Below are 22,511 nucleotides of genomic sequence, written 5' to 3'. Positions count from 1 at the left end.
AAGTTTTAAATTGTAAGGAACAGCTGTCAACTATTACCCAGTAATTTATCCTTGTAAATATAAAAATTATGTTCATGAGATCATATCAGATAGGAAAGACAAAGGGGCAGTTTTGTTTCAAAATTTACCTAGAATATTGCAACATTTCCATCTGTAAAAGGAATAATACATCAAAACTCAAGATTAAGGCTAATTATATTTGTAATTTCGAAAATGAAAATAAGAAATATTAAGCATAATTGTTCAAATTAAATCAGTTGGGACTGAGAATGAATGGGTTTATGAGCTGTTTGTTATTCTTAATAGCAACAAGAAAACCAAATATTTTCTATGAAATAGTAGCAGATAATTATTTTCATCCAGCCCTGAATTATAGACTTTGTAGATTGCCATCCTTGGATTCTTATGTGGAAACACTTAATGAAGGATGTTATGACTCAATAAGGCAAATAGTATTGAATACTTGAACTTCTTTCCTCAGACTATGGAAAGGTACAAGAACATATGATTTCCCTAATCTCCAAGTAACACTCTCCTATTATATTTATTTCTGGCTGGCTGTGAAAATATTATATGAACTACAAATTGTTGCTAAAATGGAATTGCAAACATTGTATGTCTATATTTTTTCCTTGAAAGGGCTTCCCAAAAGATAAGCTGCTGTATTACATTTGGTGGGGAACAGAGGTATTGCTTTAAGTGAATCTGCATACCATTTAAAATGTCGCACAGGTGATTTCTCTTTAACCTTCTCTTTCTAATGCTTCACTTTCATTGGAAGATTTTAACAGGAAGAAAGATAATACTGATGCCTTTGCAAAGGATAAAATGCTGAAGGTGGAATAACATTAGAGATAGGGCAATCATTTTGAAGAGTATTTTAATCATCCAGGTGTAGCTTGACGAAGTCTTGAATTAGGATTAGTTTCTATTATATCAAAATAAACTTTTTATCCTTTATAATTTTTCAGTTCAAGTTCTGGTAGTAAAGATGTTTCCTATTAAATGGATTTACTGTTTAATGAAGCAGTAAGCCATTTAAATCTAAAACTTATAGGAAGAAAGTAGGTGATATACTCAGAGCCACCAGAGTTGAAACATAAACTCATTTGATTTCATGAGTCCTGGAGCCTCTATGTGATTACTCAGTTCAAGTGGGGAATCTTTGAGAACCTTAAAGCAATGAACTCTGAGAAAGGAGGAGCTAGCTTGACTGATTGGAAAAGGCAGAAGATAAAGCCCCAGAGCTAGATAATATGGAAGCGGGATTAACACATCATGTCATGCAGCAGCAGAAATGCCCCTCAGGTGAGTATAAGATGTTCCAGAAAATGCAAGGGAGCCATTTCCTGAGGGTTTGCCCTGTTGACACTGAATTGAAATCAGCCTAAAATTCCGGGCATGATGGTGAAAGAGGATAAAGTGTCAAAAGAAAGGAAAAATGTTGCAAATTTTATCAAGATAAAATGAGTAAAACGAACTTGAGCTCACCTGCTCTCATGAGCACACCCAAATCACAACTAACTGCTGAACAACCATCAGTAAAAAAGACTGGAACCTACCAAGAAAGATATTCTACATCCAAAGGCATAAAGAAGAAACCCAACGAGACGGTAGGAAGGGGTGTATTTACGATATAAACAAATCCCATACCACCCAGCTGGTCGACCCACAAACTGGAGAACAATTATATCGCAGAAGCTCTCCTACAGGAGTGAGCGTTCTGAGCCCCATGTCAGGTTCCCCAGCCTGGGGTTCTGGCATTGGGAGGAGGAGCCCCCAGAGCATTTGGCTTTGAAGGCCAGTGGGGCTTGAGTGCAGGAGCCCCCCAGAGCTGGGAGAAGCAGATACTCTACTCTTGGAGGGCACACACAAGGTCTCAGGGCAAAAGCAGTGACTTCACAGAAGCCTGGGCTGGACCTACCTGCTGGTCTTGGAGGGTCTCTGGGGAGGCAGCGTGGGGGGCAGCTGTGGCTCACTGTGGGGACAATGACACTGGTGGTGGAGGTACTGGGGGAATATTCATCAGCTTGAGGTCTTCTGGAAGTCGCTATTTTGGCAACAAGACCTATCTTCACCCAACAGCCTGTAGGCTCCAGTGCTGGGATGCCTCACGCTAAACAACCAACAGACAGGAACACAGCCCAACCCATCAGCTGACTGGCCGCCTAAAGACTAAAGAGCCTACAGCTGCCTCTGGACACGCCCCTAGGCACAGCCCTGCCCATCAGAGGGCCAAGACTCAGTTCCTCCCACTGGCCCCTCCCTCCACGAAGCCGGCACAGCATCTTAGACCAGCCTCACCCACCAGGGGGCAGACACCAGAAGCAAGAATACTACCAACGGGTAGCCTGTGGAACAAGTCCGCAAACACAAATCAGAGCCTACCCCGGGGCCAGCTGGTCCCTGGCCCTTGGGAGACTAGAGGGGAGTGTGGTGCTGGGACACACAGGACATCACCTAGAGAGGGCCACTTCTCCAAGGTCAAGAAACATAACTAACCCTCCACATACATAAAAATAAAAATAGAAATCTAGACACAATGAGGCAGAAAAGGAATATGTTTCAGACGAAGGAAAAAGATAAAACCCAGAACAACTAAGTGACGTGGAGATAGGCAATCTACCAGAGAAAGAGTTCAGAATAATGATCTTAAAGATGATCCTTCTTGGGCTTCCCTGGTGGCGCAGTGGTTGAGAGTCCGCCTGCCGATGCAGGGGACGTGGGTTCGTGTCCCGGTCCAGGAGGATCCCACATGCCGCGGAGCGGCTGGGCCTGTGAGCCATGGCCGCTGAGCCTGCGCGTCCGGAGCCTGTGCTCTGCAACGGGAGAGGCCACGACAGTGAGAGGCCCGCGTACTGAAAAAAAAAAAAAAAAAAAAAAAAAAAGATGATCCTTCTCTTGGGAGAAGAATGGATGTGCAAAGTGAGAAGTTACAAGAAGTCTTTTAACAGAGTTAGAAAACATAAAGAATAACCAAAGAGAGTTGAAACGTTTCAGAGTGAGTAAAAAAAAAAGAAAAGAAAACAGTTAAAAGGTACAAAACCAAAACCCAAATCAGTAGTTGCCAGGGACTGGGAATGGAAGAAGTGGATTGATGACTTGATTCTGGTGTGACTTACAGGACTGTACACGTCTGTCAAAATTCATAGGACTATTTACCTAAAAAGGGTAAATTTTCCTGGAGGTAAATTATACTTCATTAAACTTGAATAAAAAAAGTTAAAAACAAACATTATTCACTTAGAAAGATGAGCATGCTAGTAGAAGTAAAAAAAAATATGTGAGTGATTTAATTCACAACAATTTTAAATTATAGCATGTGGATTAAGAGATGACCAGAGTTTCGAAAGAGGAAAGGGATGGGAAATTGCATATTAACTTGAGTTTTCAATTGCTGGCTTGGTGAGACTGTGTATTCTTTATGTGCAGGAATTTCACACAATTCTGTGTCTTGAATGTGGATCCTGAAGGCAGAAATAAAAGGAGATTGTGCCCAGTTTGCCTTTATAAACTGATATGTCATAGGTTAGGTGCTCCAGAAGCAAATGCCACCACTGCATTTAGTGAGTAACATGTTATTAGAGAAGGGGGAAAGGGATAAGCAAGATTGGGTAGCAAGAAATTCAGTTGTGATGGACCCAACAAAAACTTGGCCAATTCAGCATGGAGCTCCAGTGAGAACTCAGGTGATCACCATGAACATCTATTGATCCTTCCTTAACCAAATGTGACAGTAAACAGGTAGGTCCACCAACCCCAGGCTGCCTAACATGTCCAGTGGTCCAAATGGCCAGGCCTTTCCACCCGTCCCTGCCTTGCTCAGTCTCTAGGTGCAGGTGAAGCAGTTTGCTGCAGCTGAGGCATCTCTGAAGAAACTGACACTGGGAGGCTGTCTGGTGACGGCATCCCCACAGCAAGTCGGTCTCTGAAGAGCATCTGGGTGGTATAATCTTCACATCTGTCACAGTTCACCCTTTGGCATCTACTTCTCCATATTTGTTCAAGTAGCAGCTCCTAGTCAAGCAGGATTCTGCTGGGTCTCTCCCCTGAGGCATCTCTTAGAAGTGAGAGGTCAGTGAGACAAATGACAGCCCCTCTCATGGCAGTTGGGCATGGAGCCACAACTGATATTCAATTGGAGTTTTCTCTTTACCTCAAAGACCAAGGATCCAATGTGGGAGTTGCTCCAACTGTCCAGTGTTAAAATCTTGGATCAGAAATGACCACTGAATGAATCCATTAACTTAGTGAACTCACTATAAGCTGGATTTTGGCAATACTCCATTTATTATCTGGAGCTCACATGTCCAAATTCTAGGAAGGGGCATGATGATACTTTGGGTCTTTAGTTGTCAACGTCCACTCATTCACTCTGTCCTTCAGTCTGCATAATATCTAGGTTTCCCCTTTCCCGCTTTCCTTTGGGGAAAGACCTGGGGAATCATTTAAATACAATTGTCATGTTGCTGCAGGGTTGTTTCTCCTAAGAACCAGCCATCTCTGTAGTCAAAGTGTTCCAGTTCTAAAAACTGGCTCAGGGGCTTCCCTGGTGGCACAGTGGTTGAGAATCTGCCTGCTAATGCAGGGGATATGGGTTCGAGCCCTTGTCTGGGAGGATCCCACATGCCACAGAGCAACTAGGCCCATGAGCCACAATTACTGAGCCTGCACGTCTGGAGCCTGTGCTCCGCAACAAGAGAGGCCATGACAGTGAGAGGCCCGTGCACCGCGATGAAGAGTGGCCCCCACTTGCCACAACCAGAGATAGCCCTTGCACAGAAACAAAGGCCCAACACGGCAAAAAATAATTAATTAATTAATAAACTCCTACCCCCATCATCTTCTTAAAAAAAAAGAAAAAAACTGGCTCAGGTCTGGAAACAGGGCAATGACTTATGATTTTTTTTTTTAATGGGGTGACTTCCCTCTGCCTCCCCACCCAGTGATCCAACTTTGATTTCTTCTGCTGGCTCAAGATGAGTAGTGCCTTTGTCAGCTGTCCATCTATTATGCCCTTTTGTATGTCATGTTCTATGAATCATCTTAATAGCTTTCTGTGGATGAGCCCCCCAGGATGCCAGACCAAGCTTATTAGTCATTGCAATAGTCTTTGTAACCTGATTTTTGGTAGTTAAGCACTGCTAACTGAATTGCATTGTTTTGAGGCCTTATCAGCCCCATCGTTATCAGTAAGCCAAGTTCTGTAACTGCCTTGTCTAAACTACAGAGGAGAGCTACCACTGAACATTCTAGTGATGCTGGTGCCCCTTGCACCAGCACATTCCTTATGGCCTTGTTAAATACTGTGCTCTATGGGTCTCCCTATAGAATATAATAACTGGTGAGTCTTTTGGTAGTATATAACATCTACATTCCTGCATAGTTACTTCCCTGAGCTTTTAATGATTTCCTTCACCATCTGCCATGGAAATTCTGGCATTTCAGCTTTGCTCATCGTGATGGTTAATTCTGTGTGTCAACTTGACTGGGCTATGGGAGCCAGTTGTTTGATCAAATGCCAGTCTAGATGTTGCTGTGAAAGTATTTTTTAAATGCCAAACATTTAAATCAGTAGATTTCTTAAAATTATAGCTGTCTATATCTATATCCATATCTACATCTATATATAGAGAGAGACACATACTGCTTCTCTGGAGAACCTGACTAACACACTTATCTGTGGGCTATTGCTTTTTCTGTGTTTTTCTAGGAGCCATTCCAGTAGAGAGTTCACATCATCTCCTGGGGGTGTGTTAAATCCTGTATCAGGAGAAACACTGCCAAGTTAATCAACTCTTTCCTATCTAATTTTAAGTTTTGACCTCCTTGATTAAGCATTCTTAGTATCCAGTGACACAAGTACTGTACCAGCTCCACTGGCTAAGTCTTGTAGCTGCTTTGGGGGTATAGTCCTGTAATCTTTAAGATACCAGTTACTCCATACATCTAAATAATCAGATACTTCACTTTCACTAGTGCAGAGCTTCCATTGGTATGCCTTCCAACATTGCTGAAAAGTTTTAATAAATGAACCACCATATTGTTCCATAAGCTGTCTGTGTTGGGGTCCTCCAGCCAGGTGATGAATAATGCAGGTCTAAAAGTCTGTAGTTACACCTGCTTTCTCAGACCCTCCCTGGTACCAACTTTCAAAGGTTGGATTACCTAAAAGCAGACTCTGAGAAGTTTAAGGTGCAACATATTTATTAGCAGTCAACACGCAAGAAGGGAAAGGGGAATTAGCATGACTGGGCAGCAGAGGAAATCAAAACCCATGACTGGGTTTTAATACATCTGCCAACCTTGGTCACCAGATGCAGGCTACCCAAAACAGGAGGTGACATCAGGCAATGTGACTTCCTGCAGCTAAGGCAGAACTTGAAGTTGATGACATGTGGAGGCTTCCTGCTAACCCCGTTCTCTGCATCTGGGCTGCATCTGGGGTCTAAGAAACACAACTGTGTCTACCACATGGAATTAAATTTTCAAAGGCAGAAGACAAAACAAAAAAAACCCCAAGAAACAAACAACAAACCACCTACCTCTTTCTCTCTATATCAGACCTGACTTTTCTAAGGAAAACTATAAGCAGGTCCATTTGTTATTTAGCAATTTTTTACTAGCATTCTTCCACTGGTTTCCAGTTGGAGAAAGTGATAGAGAAAAAGAGCTAAGGAGGAAAGTGTGGCAGACTGCGTTTTCCAAAAATGGCTGCAACAACATCTCCCACCCCACATGCTTTCCAAAAATGTATCTTTGCTATTCCCCCTCTAAAGGTGGAGTCTAATTCCTCTTCTCTTTTGTGGTAGGTAGAAAGACTTCCCAAAGATATTCCTACTCTACCCTAGAGCCTATGAATATATGTTGTTCACAGGGCAAAAGGGAGTTCACAAATGTAAATAAGGTGACGGGCCTTAAAATAGGGAGATTATCCAGGTGGGCCCAATATAATCACACACATCCTTAAAAGCAGAGAACTGCTTTTTTTTTTTTTTTTTTTTTTTTTTTTTTTTTGTGGTACACGGGCCTCTCACTGCTGTGGCCCCTCCCGTTGCGAAGCACAGGCTCCGGACGCGCAGGCTCAGCGGCCATGGCTCACGGGCCTAGCTGCTCTGCGGCATGTGGGATCTTCCCAGACTGGGGCACGAACCCGTGTCCCCTGCATCGGCAGGCAGACTCTCAACCACTGCGCTACTGGGAAAGCCCGAGAGAACTGCTTTTAACAGATGGAATGAGGAGGAAGTCAGAGATTCAAAGCATGAGAAAGACTCTAGGCACTGTTGCCTTTTGAAGATGAAGGAGCAATGTGGTAAGTAATAGAGGTGACCTTCAGAAGCTGACAGCCACCATGGAAATGGGGACCTCAGCCCTACAACTGCAAGGATCTGAATTTTGCAAATAACCTGAATGAGCTTGGAAACAAAATTTCCCCTAGATTGTGAGAACCAGAGCAGAGGAATCAGTCAAATGGACTCAGACTTCTGACTTACAGAATGGTGAGCTCATAGATTTGTGTTGTTTTAGGCCACTAAATTTGTGATAATTTGTTACAGCAGCAATAGAAGACTAATATTGGCTTGTGACTTGCTAGTGACCAGCAGAACAAAATAGAAGAGACACTGAATAACTTTTGTGTTTAGGTGGACCTCTACCTGGGTCTTGGAAGGCTAGTTCTCAGTAGGCTGCCTTTAGGAACACAGCAATCACACTGTAAGAATCCCAAGCCATAAGCAGAAACCATGTCTCAGTGCTTCAATAAGGAGACCCAGGAGAACCCAGCCTTTGAGTCATTTCAACCCAGAACCATATACGTGATTGAAGATGCATCTCAATATATTAAGACCCTATGCTCCAGTCTTTCCACTTGAAGATACAGACATTACAGAGCAGAGACAAGCCATCCCTGTTCTACAGAGTACCTGGGCATAATGAAATTATTGTTGGTTTATACCACAATTTTAAAATTTTTACACAAAAATAGTAACTGGAAAAGAAAGGAAGGGGGAAAAAAAGCTCTCAAATAGAAAGAGGAATAATTTTTATAGATCCCGTACCTGGAGTGAAAAAGATATACAATTCTCTCTAGAATAGTTATGAAGAGGAATTTTATTCTCAAGTTATATCTGGTTGAATGACAAATGAAGAGAATATCTTTTTATGCTCTGCTCTACAATGGGGTCTGTAGCTCCCACATGATAAATGGTACTTCTTGCAGTTAATCTTAACTGAACAGATATTTATTTAAAGTAAGATGCCAGAGCTTCCCTGGTGGCGCAGTGGTTGAGAGTCTGACTGCCAATGCAGAGGACTCGGGTTCGTGCCCTGGTGTGGGAAGATCCCACATGCCGCAGAGCGGCTGGGCCCGTGAGCCATGGCCGCTGAGCCTGCGCGTCCGGAGACTGTGCTCCGCAACGGGAGAGACCACAACAGTGAGAGGCCCGCGTATCGCAAAAAAATAAAAAAATAAAGTAAGATGCCAGTGAAGTGATTAATTGTTCTATATAAAACTATTTCTGGATTTTGCAATTGTCCAATTTGTTCTTTAAAAACTGATTAAGGAGATAAACTTAAATATCAAATCTTTTTAAATTTTTTTATTGAATGAGATTCTTTAAATTCTATAGTGTTTATAATTTTCGAAAGTTTCACACACATGATTTCATACAATCCCATAACCCCTTTTCCCCCCTACCCCTATGTTGCTCCTCCCCACTTTCCTCTCCCCACTGGCAACCACTAGTTTGTTCTCTATATCTGTGAGTCTGCTTCTCTTTTGTTTTATTCACCAGTTCATTGTATTCTTTAGATTCTACACCTTGGGTTGGCCAAAAAGTTCTTTCGGGGTTTTCTATAAGATGTTACAGGATGGGCTTCCCTGGGGGCGCAGTGGTTGAGAATCTGCCTGCTAATGCAGGGGACACAGGTTCGAGCCCTGGTCTGGGAAGATCCCACATGCCACGGGGCAACTAGGCCCATGAGCCACAACTACTGAGCCTGTGCGTCTGGAGTCCGCAACAAGAGAGGCCACGATAGTGAGAGGCCTGCGCACCGCAAGGAAGAGTGGCCCCCACTTGCCACAACTAGAGAAAGCCCTCACACAGAAATGAAGACCCAACACAGCCAAAAGTAAATAAATAAATTAAAAAAAATAATAAAGCATTTGAAGCCCTTTAAAAAAAAAAAAAAGATGTTACAGGAAAACCCGAACGAACTTTTTGGCCAATCCAATATAAGTGCTATCATACAGTATTTGCCTTTTTCTGTATGACTTATTCCACTTAGCATAATGCAAATATCAAATCTTAAGTAATATTACATTTTCTTTTCTCATTCAAATTATGTCAAATCAGTTTGCTTTATTTAATTATGTAATTTTATTTCTGAAATACTATTTCCTAAATATGTACATATTTTGTATATGATAATACCACCTTTCATTTTTGTTAAGCTTTACAATTTAGAAATCAATTCCATTTATTACATCATCTGGTTGACTCTTCTTAATAATCAAATCAAGTGTTTTACTTACAAAGAAAGTAAAATTTAAACATATTTGTGTCTTTGCCAAAGTAGTTGCATTAGTAAAGTGCCCAACTAGGCCTATATCCTGTTATTCAGATGCCTAGTATCTGAAATACTAATTTCAGACATTGTATTGCTTTTTTAACACATTTTTTATTTTATGTATTAAAAATCAAACTTGATATGATAGCACATGTCCACAGAAATATTTTTATTTAAATATTCATAGAGGTATTTAAATAATAAAAATAATCCAAATATCCTCAACATGTGAATTGATAAAAAAAAATTGTGGCATTTCCACACAAAAGAATACTAACCAACAAGGAAAGGAAGAACTACTGATGCATACACACAACTACATGGATGAATTAAAGATAAATATGCAGAATAAAAGAAGCCAAATAAAAAAGAATACATATGATATCATTCTATTTATATACCATTTTAGAGTACGGAAAACCAACTGGTTTATGATGATAAAAACCAGATTAGCAATTGCCCGGGCTTCAGGGAGGACTGAATAAAAATGGCATGAGGGAACTTTCTGGGATGATGGAAATGCTCTATATCTTGATTAGAGTGGTGATTAAATGGATATAATAATTTGTCAGAATTTGCCAAACTGCACACTTAAAATGCATGCATTTTAATGTAACTTATATGTCAATAAAGTTTATTTTAAATAAAATAAAGCTGGTATATTGACAGAGAAATCCACAATTGTTGTTTGAAGTCTTTGGCATCATGAAAGAAAGCTCATTCTCCTTCATAAAAGCTTCCGAGGAAAAAACTCTACATGTCTTTTTGAAACATGTTTCTGAATCTCTGGATAACCCTTCAACTCAATACTGTAACTAGGATAGTCAATTCCAGTTCAGATTGAAAAAAATTATGAGGAATATCATTCAAGAAAACTAATATCCCAATATTTATACTCTGATTTGTACGTACGTGCAAATATAATTATGGGGTGGGTATAATCACAGCATTAGTATCATAATAAGTATGAAAATTAAAGAAATAGTGTATAGTCTGCTTGAGAGAACCACTACTTACATCCAAAAAGCTTATCACAGTGCCTATCATGTAATAGTTGCTTAATAAATATGTCTAATGAATAAAACTCATGAAGATTGAATTCCATGACTCAGGACATGCATTGAGAAATGAAATTCTGGTGAATCAAGGAAAAAAAATACAGAATCAATAAACTTCAGGTGACCACCTACATTGCTAGGCTCCAGCACAAACCACAGGGCTGGATTTGAAACCTACATCACATTTCATATAACAAATGTTATACAGATTATTTCTTGGGAAAAAATTTATAACAAGTGATAATTCAAGATCACAATCAACAAACTCCCAGAAAAATGAACCAACATTAAGAAATCAATTAGAATTATACAGCGAAACAGCAGAAAATAAATAAGCAGTTTGAGTCAATGCCTGGCAGATGGAACTCAGCAAAAGAGCCTCTGAATGGAAGACAAAATGGCTCTAACTTTAGGCAAATAAAACAAAGTAAGGGCAGTTGAAAATCTAGCTTACTGAGAAGCAGGTAGCTGAGAGTATTTTAGCCTGAAACTATCTTGTGACCTATGAGGCATTATGTAAATGCAAACAATGACTAACCCTTCAAGGACAGTCCAGGCACAGGGCAAGTTACACCAGGTTACAAGTTAAGGAGGTAACTTTATGGTTGCATTCTTATGCATCTTGATCAAAACTACTCTCCAAAATATTTACAGTAAACAGTTATTTTGGGTTAATTAGGAAAAAACCCCTTACCATACATAAATATTTTCTTCATTTGTTAACAGTATGCATAATATCTGTAAATTTTTGTGCCCTTGAAGTGCTTGAAAGTACCAGGGAGTTCTAAAAAGTGAAGCTAAAGTTAATAGACCCACCTAAGACCACATGTACAGGAAAAGGCACTGAAACCTAGGTTCCTTGGTAGCATATTCATTCATCATTCATTCATTTGATAAAATTCATTAAATATTAAATTCTTATAAGCCATTATTTACAAGACCCTCCTAGGAAAGTTTATAGTTTATTGTAAAAAGTTTTAATCCAGGGCTTCCCTGGTGGCGCAGTGGTTGAGAGTCCGCCTGCTGATGCAGGGGACACGGGTTCGTGCCCCGGTCTGGGAAGATCCCACATGCTGCGGAGCAGCTGGGCCCGTGAGCCATGGCCGCTGAGCCTGTGCGTCCAGAGCCTGTGCTCCGCAATGGGAGAGGCCACAACAGTGAGAGGCCCGCGTAAAGCAAAAAAAAAAAAAAAAAAAAAAAAAAAAGTTTTAATCCAAGTTTTTAATTTTATATGCTTTCAGAATAATTAACATATTCAGATGAAGGCATCTATAATTAGGTTTATAATTAGAATTCATTAAGCTTACTTTATGGATAATATTAAATAAATTGTAAAATTAGAAAAATACCAGTGGACAGGACTTTAAATGCAAAATCCACTGAGAGATTTTTGGAGCCTCAAGAGTCATTTCTTTTGACAAAAGACCTCTCTGGGCTCTTGTATAGTTATTGAAAGGCACCCCATACAACCATGTCCAACATTATTGTTTTTCCTTTTTTTATTCTTTGAAAACTGAGACTAGATTTGCATTCTCCACAATTCTATGGGAGGCTTCCATAGAAGAGATTTCCAAAAGAGCTGATACGGATGCACTCAAGATATAAATCTAGAAGCAGTGGAGTGATGTCTTTCATATTTTGTATATTGTATGAAACCAGGTCAGAGCAATCATATTCACAGCTGCTAGCCAGCTACAATCTCAGTCACAGTATGCTGCCACTAGATGCTGGATGGCAGGTGCACGTTCATTTTCACTCAGGCTGAGGGGAATACTGGGACATTTGGTCTTTTGTCCTTAGTTAAAACCAATCTCTTGTGTGTAGTTAACACACACACACATACCCCTGCTTTGGTCTCACAGAGTCTTGCCAAGAAAAGGCTGTTATATGTTAAGTTGGGGTTGTGAGGATATGTATTTTTAGCCTTGACTTAAGAACACATTAGAGTATTCTCATAAGCTCAATGTTTCATTGGGCTGTTATGCCATTATGATTTATAATCTTATTAAATAACATCTTGTATTGGTCAGAATAGGCTAGGCTATGTTCTCATGACAAACAAATTCTGAAATCTCAGTGGCTAAACACAATAACGGTTTCTTGCTCACACAGAGTCCAGTGCAAGACAAGCAGCCTTTCTTTATCTTTGAGTGACTCCATGTTATAGGGCCTCCATATGAAACATGAGGCTATTAGAGCAGGGAAAGGCGGGGATAAAGGAGAATTACTGGTTCTTAACGCCCTTCAGCCAGAAATAACGTAAGTTGCTTTCATTCATACTCTATTAGTTAGAACTTGTCACATGGCCCCAATATAACTGTAAGAGAAGCCAGGAAATGTAGTGACATGCAGATCATGGATAACTATTAGTGCCAACAGCCTCTACTATATATCTGTTGCAAAAAACTCACACTGTCATCTCTTTCCTCCCTTGGGCAAATATTATTGATTACCTTCTATCTACAGGAATTTGTGCTGGATGCTGGAAGATTACAGGGAGGAGTAAAACGTCATCGCTACCCTCCAACAGCCTAAAAGATAGGGGAGACAAAAAAAATTACACTATTGCCATACTGTGAAGCAGAAGAAAATCCCCCAAATAGAGGCATACACCATGTACTATAGGAATATGGGAATTAATTCTTATTGAAGGAATCCTTGAAATGCTACAGAGGTGATGACATTTATACTGGGCCTTGAAGGACACGTTTAATACAGAAAAGAGGGTGGGGAATGAGAAAAGACATGGCATGGCTGAGGAATGTAGGGGCAGAGAAACTGGAAATGAGGCTGTGGGTGTGTAATATAAGTTTGGGCTTTATTAATTTGTGTTATGTATATATTCACTAGTTCACTTACTTATGGAATAAGAGTTGCTGGAATATTTAGTATATTGCTATCTTTTGTTTCTCCCATTGTTATTTCATCTATGAGTAGAAATCAAGGCATAAGTTTTGCCATAAAAATGTCAAGTTCTGATCATATGATTTGCTTTCCCCCTAAATTGTATTTTTTCCCTCAATTTCTGAAGAATATTAAGACTGCAAGTCATAGGAGAAATTGACTGGATTTATTCCCACCTAATTCTCTTTTCAGATTCCTTTCTAAGCCAAGCAAATATTTACATAGCACGCCTAGCCATAGCAACAAGGCAATTTAGAAATGAACACCCAAATACTAATACTGGGGCAGTAGATAAATTGGATCCAGAGTTTTAATTGTTGGAAAAACCAGACTTAAAAAAAAAAACTTGCTACAGTTCTGATATAATACTATGGGTAGTGATGCTTAGGAGTTTGTAAATAGGTTAAATAGGCCAAGAATATGAGGCTGTGAAAAATATAGGACGAAAAAGAAATATAGGACAAAAAAGAAAAATCAAAGAGAAGGAAAAGGGAGAGTAGGGTCAAAATTCAGGAAATATATGGTCTTTCTCCTTCTTTCTCTTCTTTGAAGTAAAATAAAAATGATGTATGAATGGGAAAAATGTCAGTAGTGAACACTCAAGAACATGACTTTGAAGTGTGTATCTTAATGGTGTTTCTATTTAAAATTTAACATTCTTTTTTGTAATGGAAATGAAGCATTTATAGTCACTGCTAGACATTCCATCATTATCAAATGTCTATTATATCTTACACAAGTGTCAATTTACAGATTTCTTCCTTAAAATAAGTCTAAAGTTCTTCCTGGAGTTTCTGTCTTAGTTCCTTAGTTTCCAAACTACCCCTCTCTCTGTAATACCGTCTTCCAAACTTTCTGATGTTACTAATAATGGCCACCATTTATTCATCTCATATTATCTACCATCAACTTCACATATATCATTTCACCTAAGTCTTCTGACAGCAATAAAAAGTTGATATTATTACTATTTTGTAACTGCAGAAACTAAAATTCAAGCCTACACACTAGCCGTGGCAGAAGTAAGGCAATGTGAATTCAGCCAAATAATTTGTTTCCAAATTTGTAAAATGTGACTAATCTGCCAGCTACAAATGATCACTTTCCACCTACCTCTACAAGATTGAATCATGAGCTGCTTGCTGCAGCTGCTGACCTTCAACACCCCCTGAAAGGAGTTCAGGGTGGAGATCAGGAATGAGGTACTCTGTGCTCTGGGAAAAACTGGCAGAACAGGCCTTCAGATAGATATTTTCAGGAGAAGATTTTATGAGCCTGATTTTTGCATCTCCTCGTATCTAGAAAAGCACTAAAGTCTTTCATGGTGACGTCCACTCCTCACAACTAGCAGTGACCTTCTCGAGCCTAGCAGAAACCTTCTGCAAAAATGTGTGCTTGATTGCATGTACCCCGCCTTCACCAAAATCACATATATACTGACCTTCCCCCCTGCCTCTTCGGAGTGCTTTCTCTGAGCTTTCTGAAACACTGTTTCCTGGGCTATAGACTTCATTTTGCCCCAAATAAAACAACCCACAGCTCTCATGTTGTGCATTTTTTCCAGTCAACAAATCTAATATGGCTACTGTATTAATTGAGAAAATCCATATAAGTACTTAGAACAGTGCCTGACAATGATAAGCACTTGATAAATAAGTAATTATAATGATTATTACTACCATATTGCCATTTTGATTCTTTGTCCCTTGGACTTCAAAATTCCACTTATTTCAACTAAATTACCTTGGCTTTTTAATATATATTTTTAATTAATTAATTTATTTATTTATGGCTGTGTTGGGTCTTCATTTCTGCGTGAGGGCTTTCTCTAGTTGTGGCAAGCGGGGGCCACTCTTCATCGCAGTGCGCGCGCGGGCCTCTCACTATCGCGGCCTCTCCTGTTGCGGAGCACAGGCTCCAGACGCGCAGGCTCAGTAATTGTGGCTCACGGGCCCAGCTGCTCCGCGGCATGTGGGATCTTCCCAGACCAGGGCTCGAACCCGTGTCCCCTGCACTGGCAGGCAGGCTCTCAACCACTGCGCCACCAGGGAAGCCCACCTTGGCTTTTTAGAAGTGATTTAATTTCTAGAACAAACAAGAAAAGCTTCTAAGAAGTTATATTTTTATCTAAGGTTAATGCAACATTTTATCTTTTTCACTTTCTTGGAGCAGGAAAGGGGGGTGGGTCAGTTAAATGGACAGAAAAGCTGGAATATGAATTCTCAAATCTAAGCCCCCCTTTTTTCCCCTGGATTGTTTCTTTTCCTCTAAGTAGTACTTCAACTCTAAAAACATTAGAGGAACCAATGTAAATGTTCATTTCCAGCCCTTCTTCTTTCCAACTTCCCCCAAAACATGTTCTAGACAGCGGGGAAATATAAAGGTAGAAGAAACCAAACCAAGACTGGTATTACCATTATCCCTAGCACTATGTATTGTCAAATAACTAAATCCTATTTTGAAGAATTAAATAATTTGAGAAACGAAAACTGAATCATTTATAACTGAACTTCTTTCACTTCTTTCCTATTTTCAAGTTCTTGCGCTACTCCTCCACCCCCGGGGGGGGTAAATTTTATTTTTCCCTTAGTGTGAGGGATTTGGTTGGCAAGCCTAATCTCCAACACTGCAGTCGCCCCTCCCGCCTCCATGCCCCGGGGCCCCCCAAAGACCTCCAGTGGATAAAGGCCCAGCACTTTGCCTGCAAGCTCACAATGAGACTCTTCTCGTCTCCCTGCCTTCGGCCAGGTTCCTCTCCTTTTGCATGGCTTTCCTCACCCCTAGGTTGCACCACTCCCTGCGGTATCTAAACAGAGCTACCACACACCTGGCTCCTAGGTTAGGTGCCAAAGTACTTCGGGTAAAGCATGTCCCAACTGATCTGGAGCAACAGTTGTACCAGACTTGTGTCTTTCTCTCAGGGTCAAAACTAAAATCCGAAGTGGAGCGCCCCGAGCCACAGAGAAAGCGTCTACAGCGGAGACAGTGGCCTGGAGCATGCTCAGTCCGCCTGGAGTCACTGGGCGGCGGCCGGCCACCACTCGCGGCCCCCGGACTCAGGCAAAGCCGCGGGAGCTCGCGGCCACCCTCCTCCTCCCCACACCGCCCCGTCCCCCCACCCGCTGCCTCCCCCCGCGGCGCAGCGCGCGCTCCCGGGCATCCACAAGGGAGCTCAGCCGCCTCGCCTGCCCTCCCCGCCGCCTCCACCTCCTCCTCTTCCACCTCCTCCGGCTGCGGCGGGCGAGGACTCGTCCGGGGACATAAATAAATAAATAATTCCATTCACCCGGTGACAGCGAGGCGAACCGGCGGCGGCCGGCGGGGGACGGATCGCTGCAGCGCCCACCCTGTGCCGGAGACCAGGTAAAGTAAGTTACACCCCGGGAGGAAAGGAGCAGAGGACTGGGCGCCGGCGGAGAGGAAGGCGAGCGCGCATCCGTCACCCGAGCTGCCCGGGGAACCGCACGCGTGTGTGTAAATAATGGCCAACGTGTGACACGCACGCCAAAGCCGTTAGCCGGCGAGCCCTTATATAGACAAAATTCCCCCAGGCGGCTGCCGGAGGAGAGTTCGCGTCACACGAGCGCAGACCTCAGCCGGGTGCAGCCTCGGGGCGCGCGCGCGCGTCGGAGAGGGGGGCCAGAGGGGTCCGGGGCGGAGAGCGCTCCGCGCGCCCGCGTGCTTCCGGCCAGGCGACGCCAAAGCTCCGAGCTTCTGCACAGAGGCTCTGCCGGGGCGGTGGTCCCCCCATCCTTACCCCCCGAGTCCCCCCCGGCAGGTTCCCGCCTGGAGTGTGCCGCTTGCGCTTCTCCGCAGCATCTCGCCCCTGGCCCGCCAGCACCCCGGAGTGGCCTCGGCCTCAGGAGCTGGGGATGGGGTGGGGGGGGTGTTGAGAGTGTGTGTAGGTAGCATCTTCTCTTTTAGCAGATGGTGGGGGCTCGGAGAGGCTGGAAGGAGAGGACGAAATACCAGGGGGGTCGAGTTTTGTTCTTTTTCGGTCCCCAGGTAGCGTGGCGGGGGCGAGGCCAGTCGGGGTCAGAAAAGGAGTGTGACTTGACGAGGGCGGAAGAGGGCCTGCGCCTCCCGGGCTCACGCTGGGTTTCCTGCGTGAGCTGCTGCGCCGCCCTGGGGGTGCCGGGCCCGGCCAGGTAGCGCGGGAGGCTGGCGAGGCTCCTCTTTCGGGCGGATGCTGCTTGGCAGCTGCTCCCTCCACCCCCATTTTCTCCCTTACTTCCGCGAAACGGGATTGCAGACTGCCTTGGCAGGGCTGGGGAGGGAATTTTGTCGTCTACGTCAGGGATGTTAAAATTACACACACACACACACACACACACGAGAGGAAATGTGCGGTTTCTCTCTGCCTCTCCTTCCTGAAATAGTACTGAGTGGGGTAGTAGTACGAAAGCGAATATTTCGTGTCCTCCTTTCTTGTGTCTGTTAGGGACGCAGCAGAGGAATAAAACCGCGGGCACTGGTGAGGGTGATGTGAAAAAACCTGGAAACAGTGGGCACTAGGTGCCCTTTACTGGCACCCCATGCTTTATGACTAAATCCAAACTGGGAACTCGGGAGGGCTGCAAACTTTCAACAGACACGTTGGCTTGAATGTGCTGTGTCATTGAAACGTCAAGAACTACGTGTGCATTTGGGGGAGAGTGGCTGAAAAGTTAGAGCTGGGTGGTGGCTGCAGAGAATGATGAGGATTGAACAAGGTGACCCTTATTTGGCCCTGGTGAGGCAATCCTAGCTCCACTTTCTGCCTCTGACCACAGTGCATCTGAAGCAGTCTAAGTCAGCTGGCCTGAATGATCTCAGTAAAAGGGAAGGATTACCTTAAGCAACTCAGCGTGTTGCGTAACAATTCATAGTCAGAAATTCGTTTTTGCAAAATTCATAGCAACAGTTTGCAATTAAGTAGTGCTCCCCCCACCCCCGCCCGGACTGTTTTAATAATGGTAAGCGATCTGAAATTTTAACACCTTTTTCCCAATGTCCTAGTTAGTTCACCTTCCTTTAAATGCTCAGTTTATTACTAGACATGCATTTACTCTTCTATAATATCTGGCTGATATCTTTGGCCTTGAGCCCTCCTGAAGGGAAAGAGGGCAAAGAGACTTAAAGAAATATACTTTATCCAGAGTTGTATTCCTGGTTCATGGATCTAAAGTAAAAGAAGTCTCCTGCAATTGCTTTTCATTCTGTATTCATTTATCAAATATGTTTTTGAGACATTCACATGGAAAAAGGTAATTAACTTTAGAGTTAGACCTAGATTTCAAGCTCAGTTCTGCACTTTTGTAAGACTGAGTAATTATTTAACAATCTCATCCTCAGTTTTTCTTTTTCATAAAATGGGATTCGTGGTATCTACCCTGAAGTGCTATGGTGAGGAATAAAGTATACGGAAAACACCTGATAAATAAACTAGCTATTTCTGAACCCCTAAAATCACCCCAGACACTGTACTGTGGTTCCCAAGATGAAGGAGGTTGGAATTCTGCTCTCCAAAAACTCAACGTCTAGTCATCTAGGATCATCTTCCTCCTGTCCTCTTTGCCATCAGTCAGTTTCCTCTCAGTGGAAGAAGCATACATCTCAAATAATTTGAAAGGGATGTAGCAATTTCAAGAAATTAAGATGTGCTAAAAGGCAAATTTGAGAAGGGAACCTCGCCTCAGAAACCTGTGTGTTCAGCCCCATCCATTTGCCCGTTGAGAGTGACCCAGTATAAACAGGTAATGGAGGATTTTCTCTTGTTATGAGGGCAGGACATCCCTTCCCCGAAGAAGGTCTTTGCTAATGAATTGATTTCCATTTTTTTGAGAGACTGAGAAGCAAGTTTTTTCTGCACTTTGGACAGACTAATCCACTCACTCTGAGAAGCCCAAGAGTATAGTAACTATAACAACATCTCTGTAATGCTACCATGTTCTGGGCACTGTGCTACCACTGTCTATTAACTCCTTTTAACTCCTTAACAATCCTGAGGTAGGTCTGTCAATATCCACATTTATAGAAGAGCAATTGAGGTACAGAGAGTTAAGAAATTTGCTCAATTTGCACAGCTAGCGAGTGGCTGAGTTGGGGCAAGCACCCAGGCAGGCTGTCTGATTTTAACCACTAAGTAGTACGGCTTACGCTGCACGAAGCTGAACGAGGGCAGGGACTTTGTCTGTCGTGTTCTCTCTTCTCAGTGCAGTGCCCGGCAGGTGATAGTCCTGAACGACTGCTTATAGAAAAAATGAAGCACGGAGGGACGGGGGAGAAACAAACAAGGGAAGAGTGAGCCTCCTTTCCTGCCTACGACTCTAAATCTGGCAGGGAATCCCTCACGGACTTTGCCTGGGGTCAGGATAGTTGAGGATCTTTTGAAGAGCTGTTTGCCTTGTCCTGCATTATTTATTCTGTGTAAGCACATGCATAGAAATAATTCATGGTAGCTAGTGTCAGGTATTAAATATTTGGCGTTAAGGCTACTAGGTTGTTATAAGGTTCACTGGCTGGTTTTTCTTAACAGATTTTTGGGAACCCTTTGAAGAGCCAAGTTTCTCAATAGATGGCATGATAGTTCTGGATTGCATAATAAGCCACTGAACGGACTCTCATTGTCTGAGAGGTCATCCTTGTTTGTCCGAGGCTTTCTCAACTATTTGGATCAAAGTGTGCAGGAAATGTGTTGGGAAACGACTGCACACTAAGTCTTAGTGAGTAATAGAATTTTTTTTTTAACTGACGGAGCAAGCTTCATTTTCTCAGTTGGTCCCTTAAATGGTGAATCCAGGGTCCTAATCTACCCACTTGGACGATCCAGTAGTTTTTATTAATCTTTATTGAAATCCCAAATAAGTTCTTGAAAATTTTACAGGGCATTTGGGTGACAACTACAAAATGCTGGTGTAAAGATATTTTTGTTAAAAATCTTGTACACTTAGGATAGCCCCACAAAAAAATGACATACTGTGTGGTTCAGATATCTGAACTGGTGATTACTGTTTGGTAATATTTGGCATTAAAACAGAACTTTTCAAAGGAAAATATCTAGTATGGGTGGTAACACAGAGAAATATTTGTTTAAATAAATAAAGATCTGTACAGAATGTTGGTATTTTTAAAAAGCAGTTAAATTAAACATTGGCTGTTTCCTCACCTAATAACACAATGAAATGTATTCTTATTAATCATGCACACCCCTAAACAGATTCTGATTAGAGCTAATACGTAGAAGAGTTATAGATTATAAGAAGCTGCCCTACTAAATGATTTACTTGAAGACCTGTTTCTTTTGGAACTAGATTAGATATGAATAAACAGTAAAACTAAAAGGCATGCATTTGCGTGAAAAGTTTCTAAAGGATGAACTGTATTAATGATATTTGCCTGTTTTTGAAATTGATTCTCCAAAATTTCAGAATCTGAAGTTCTATCAATTTTTCTCAAATATACAAAAGGTGCATTCAGTGATAAACAGCATTATGTGACAGTGTTTCTCAACAGGTGACACTATTGGCATTTTGGGCGGGGCTCCTCTACATGGATTAGGAATGCCTCTTTTATTGCAGGACATTTAGTGTGTATGGCCCCTGTCCTCCATATCCTGATAGATTCCCCTCAGTCATAATTACTGAAAATGTCCCCTGAAATACCTTTTGGAAGAATAGTACTAGATGTGATTGAAAACTGTTGGCCAATAAGATCAAATTGAGAATGTTTAAGGAAATTATCCTTGAAATGAGTGTACCTTCCAGTAAGAAATTCTTTTGTTTTTTCTTCAAAGGATCAAAAGAGTAATCTCCTGTGAAATTACTTTGATTTAAAGGAGTGAGTTCTTCCCTGTAAAGTATTAAGTATTAATATTTCAGAATCAGGTTATAATTGGCCTCTGAGGGTCCAAATCTTCATTCACTTCACACTGTCAACAGCCTCTGGTAATGTTGGCACCTGCTACTTCTTAAACTCTTCTCTTGACTTCTGCATGCTCTTTGTAGCCCTCTTGCTTCTCTGACTGCTTGCTGGTGGCTTCTTCTTCGGCTTTCCTTTCATCTCCTACTCACTCAAGTATGTGTTCCTCAATTTCCATTTGAGTTCTTCTCTTATCTGTATTTGATCCATTGGCAAAGCTCATCCTCTCTTGGCCTGTGTTTTGACCTCAGTAGGAGTAACACCCAAGTCATTATCTTCAGCCCTGACTTTCACATAGCTCTGGGCAGCCCTTTCCAAGTACCTGCTGGACAGCTTACCTCTTCTATGCTCCTGACACGGCTAACACCCTGTGGTCTCTTCTGAACACTGCCTTCCTTCCTTCTGTTGCCCCTGTTGCTTTCATTGGTATTAACATTCTAGTCTAGAAGCTTTTGAGACCCTCAACACCCCCAGCCTTAACGTCTTACAGTCAGTTGCTAAGACCTGACATCCAAAATGCTTCTTTCACCAGTTTCCTCTTTTCTGATGCTGCCACAGAGTTCAGGCACATTTGACATACTACCTAGAGTCATGTCCTAGTCTCTTAGCAGGTCTCCTCATTTCTAGTCTCTCACTGTACCAGTTAATTCTGTACGTACCACGAGATACTCTTACTGAAATACACCTCCTTTTCCTATTTGTTAATAACACTTTGTGACTCCCATTACCTAGGTCTAAGGACCAACGTTTCAACCTCTGTAATTCCAAAAAGGTTTTCCAGGCTCGTCTCCCACTGCCACCATCCTCGAGTCAAATTGAACTGTCCCCTGTGCCTCATTTATCTTCATTCTGGTTCCTGACACCACACCTTTGGTCTTGCTGTTCTTTCACCTTAAAATGCTCTAATCTTCTGCTATTTTCATGTCTAGCTTCAACCTTCAAAGCTGAGCTTAAACACCACATTCAGATTTCCTCTGAAGCCTCTGGATAGGTAGAAGAAGCTTTTCTAAAATTTCAGTAACATTGCATTGTAATCTGTCTTGTGTGTTTTAAACATTGTATTAAAGTTGCATGTAGATTTGT

General features: G+C 42.0%; 1 protein-coding gene and 1 long non-coding RNA gene across 9 annotated transcripts in view; one reads left to right on the top strand and one right to left on the bottom strand.

The window, feature by feature from the left end:
- LOC308625541 overlaps positions 1-16,937 on the bottom strand; it is a 49,631-nt gene extending 32,694 nt beyond the window's left edge. Inside the window, exons 1-2 of the long non-coding RNA XR_014017112.1 lie at positions 16,816-16,937; positions 13,079-13,156 (exon numbers count right to left, since the gene is read on the bottom strand). This is a non-coding gene — a long non-coding RNA (uncharacterized lncRNA). The remainder of the gene's footprint in view (positions 1-13,078; positions 13,157-16,815) is intronic.
- The window catches only part of SLC16A7 (solute carrier family 16 member 7), a 178,026-nt gene continuing 172,010 nt past the window's right edge, over positions 16,496-22,511 (top strand). For 5 of the 8 annotated variants that reach the window (XM_081249827.1, XM_081249824.1, XM_081249825.1 and 2 more), the window contains exon 1: positions 16,496-16,892. The gene's annotated coding sequence lies outside the window, so the exon portion shown is untranslated. Of the gene's footprint in view, positions 16,898-22,511 lie in introns of all 8 variants that reach the window. The other 3 variants (XM_081249828.1, XM_081249826.1, XM_081249822.1) reach the window with 1 other exon arrangement.

The sequence above is a fragment of the Mesoplodon bidens genome (genome assembly GCF_964165515.1).
Source record: "Mesoplodon bidens genome assembly, chromosome: 11".
Lineage (NCBI taxonomy): Eukaryota > Metazoa > Chordata > Mammalia > Artiodactyla > Ziphiidae > Mesoplodon > Mesoplodon bidens.
This window is presented reverse-complemented; position numbering and strand designations above follow the sequence as displayed.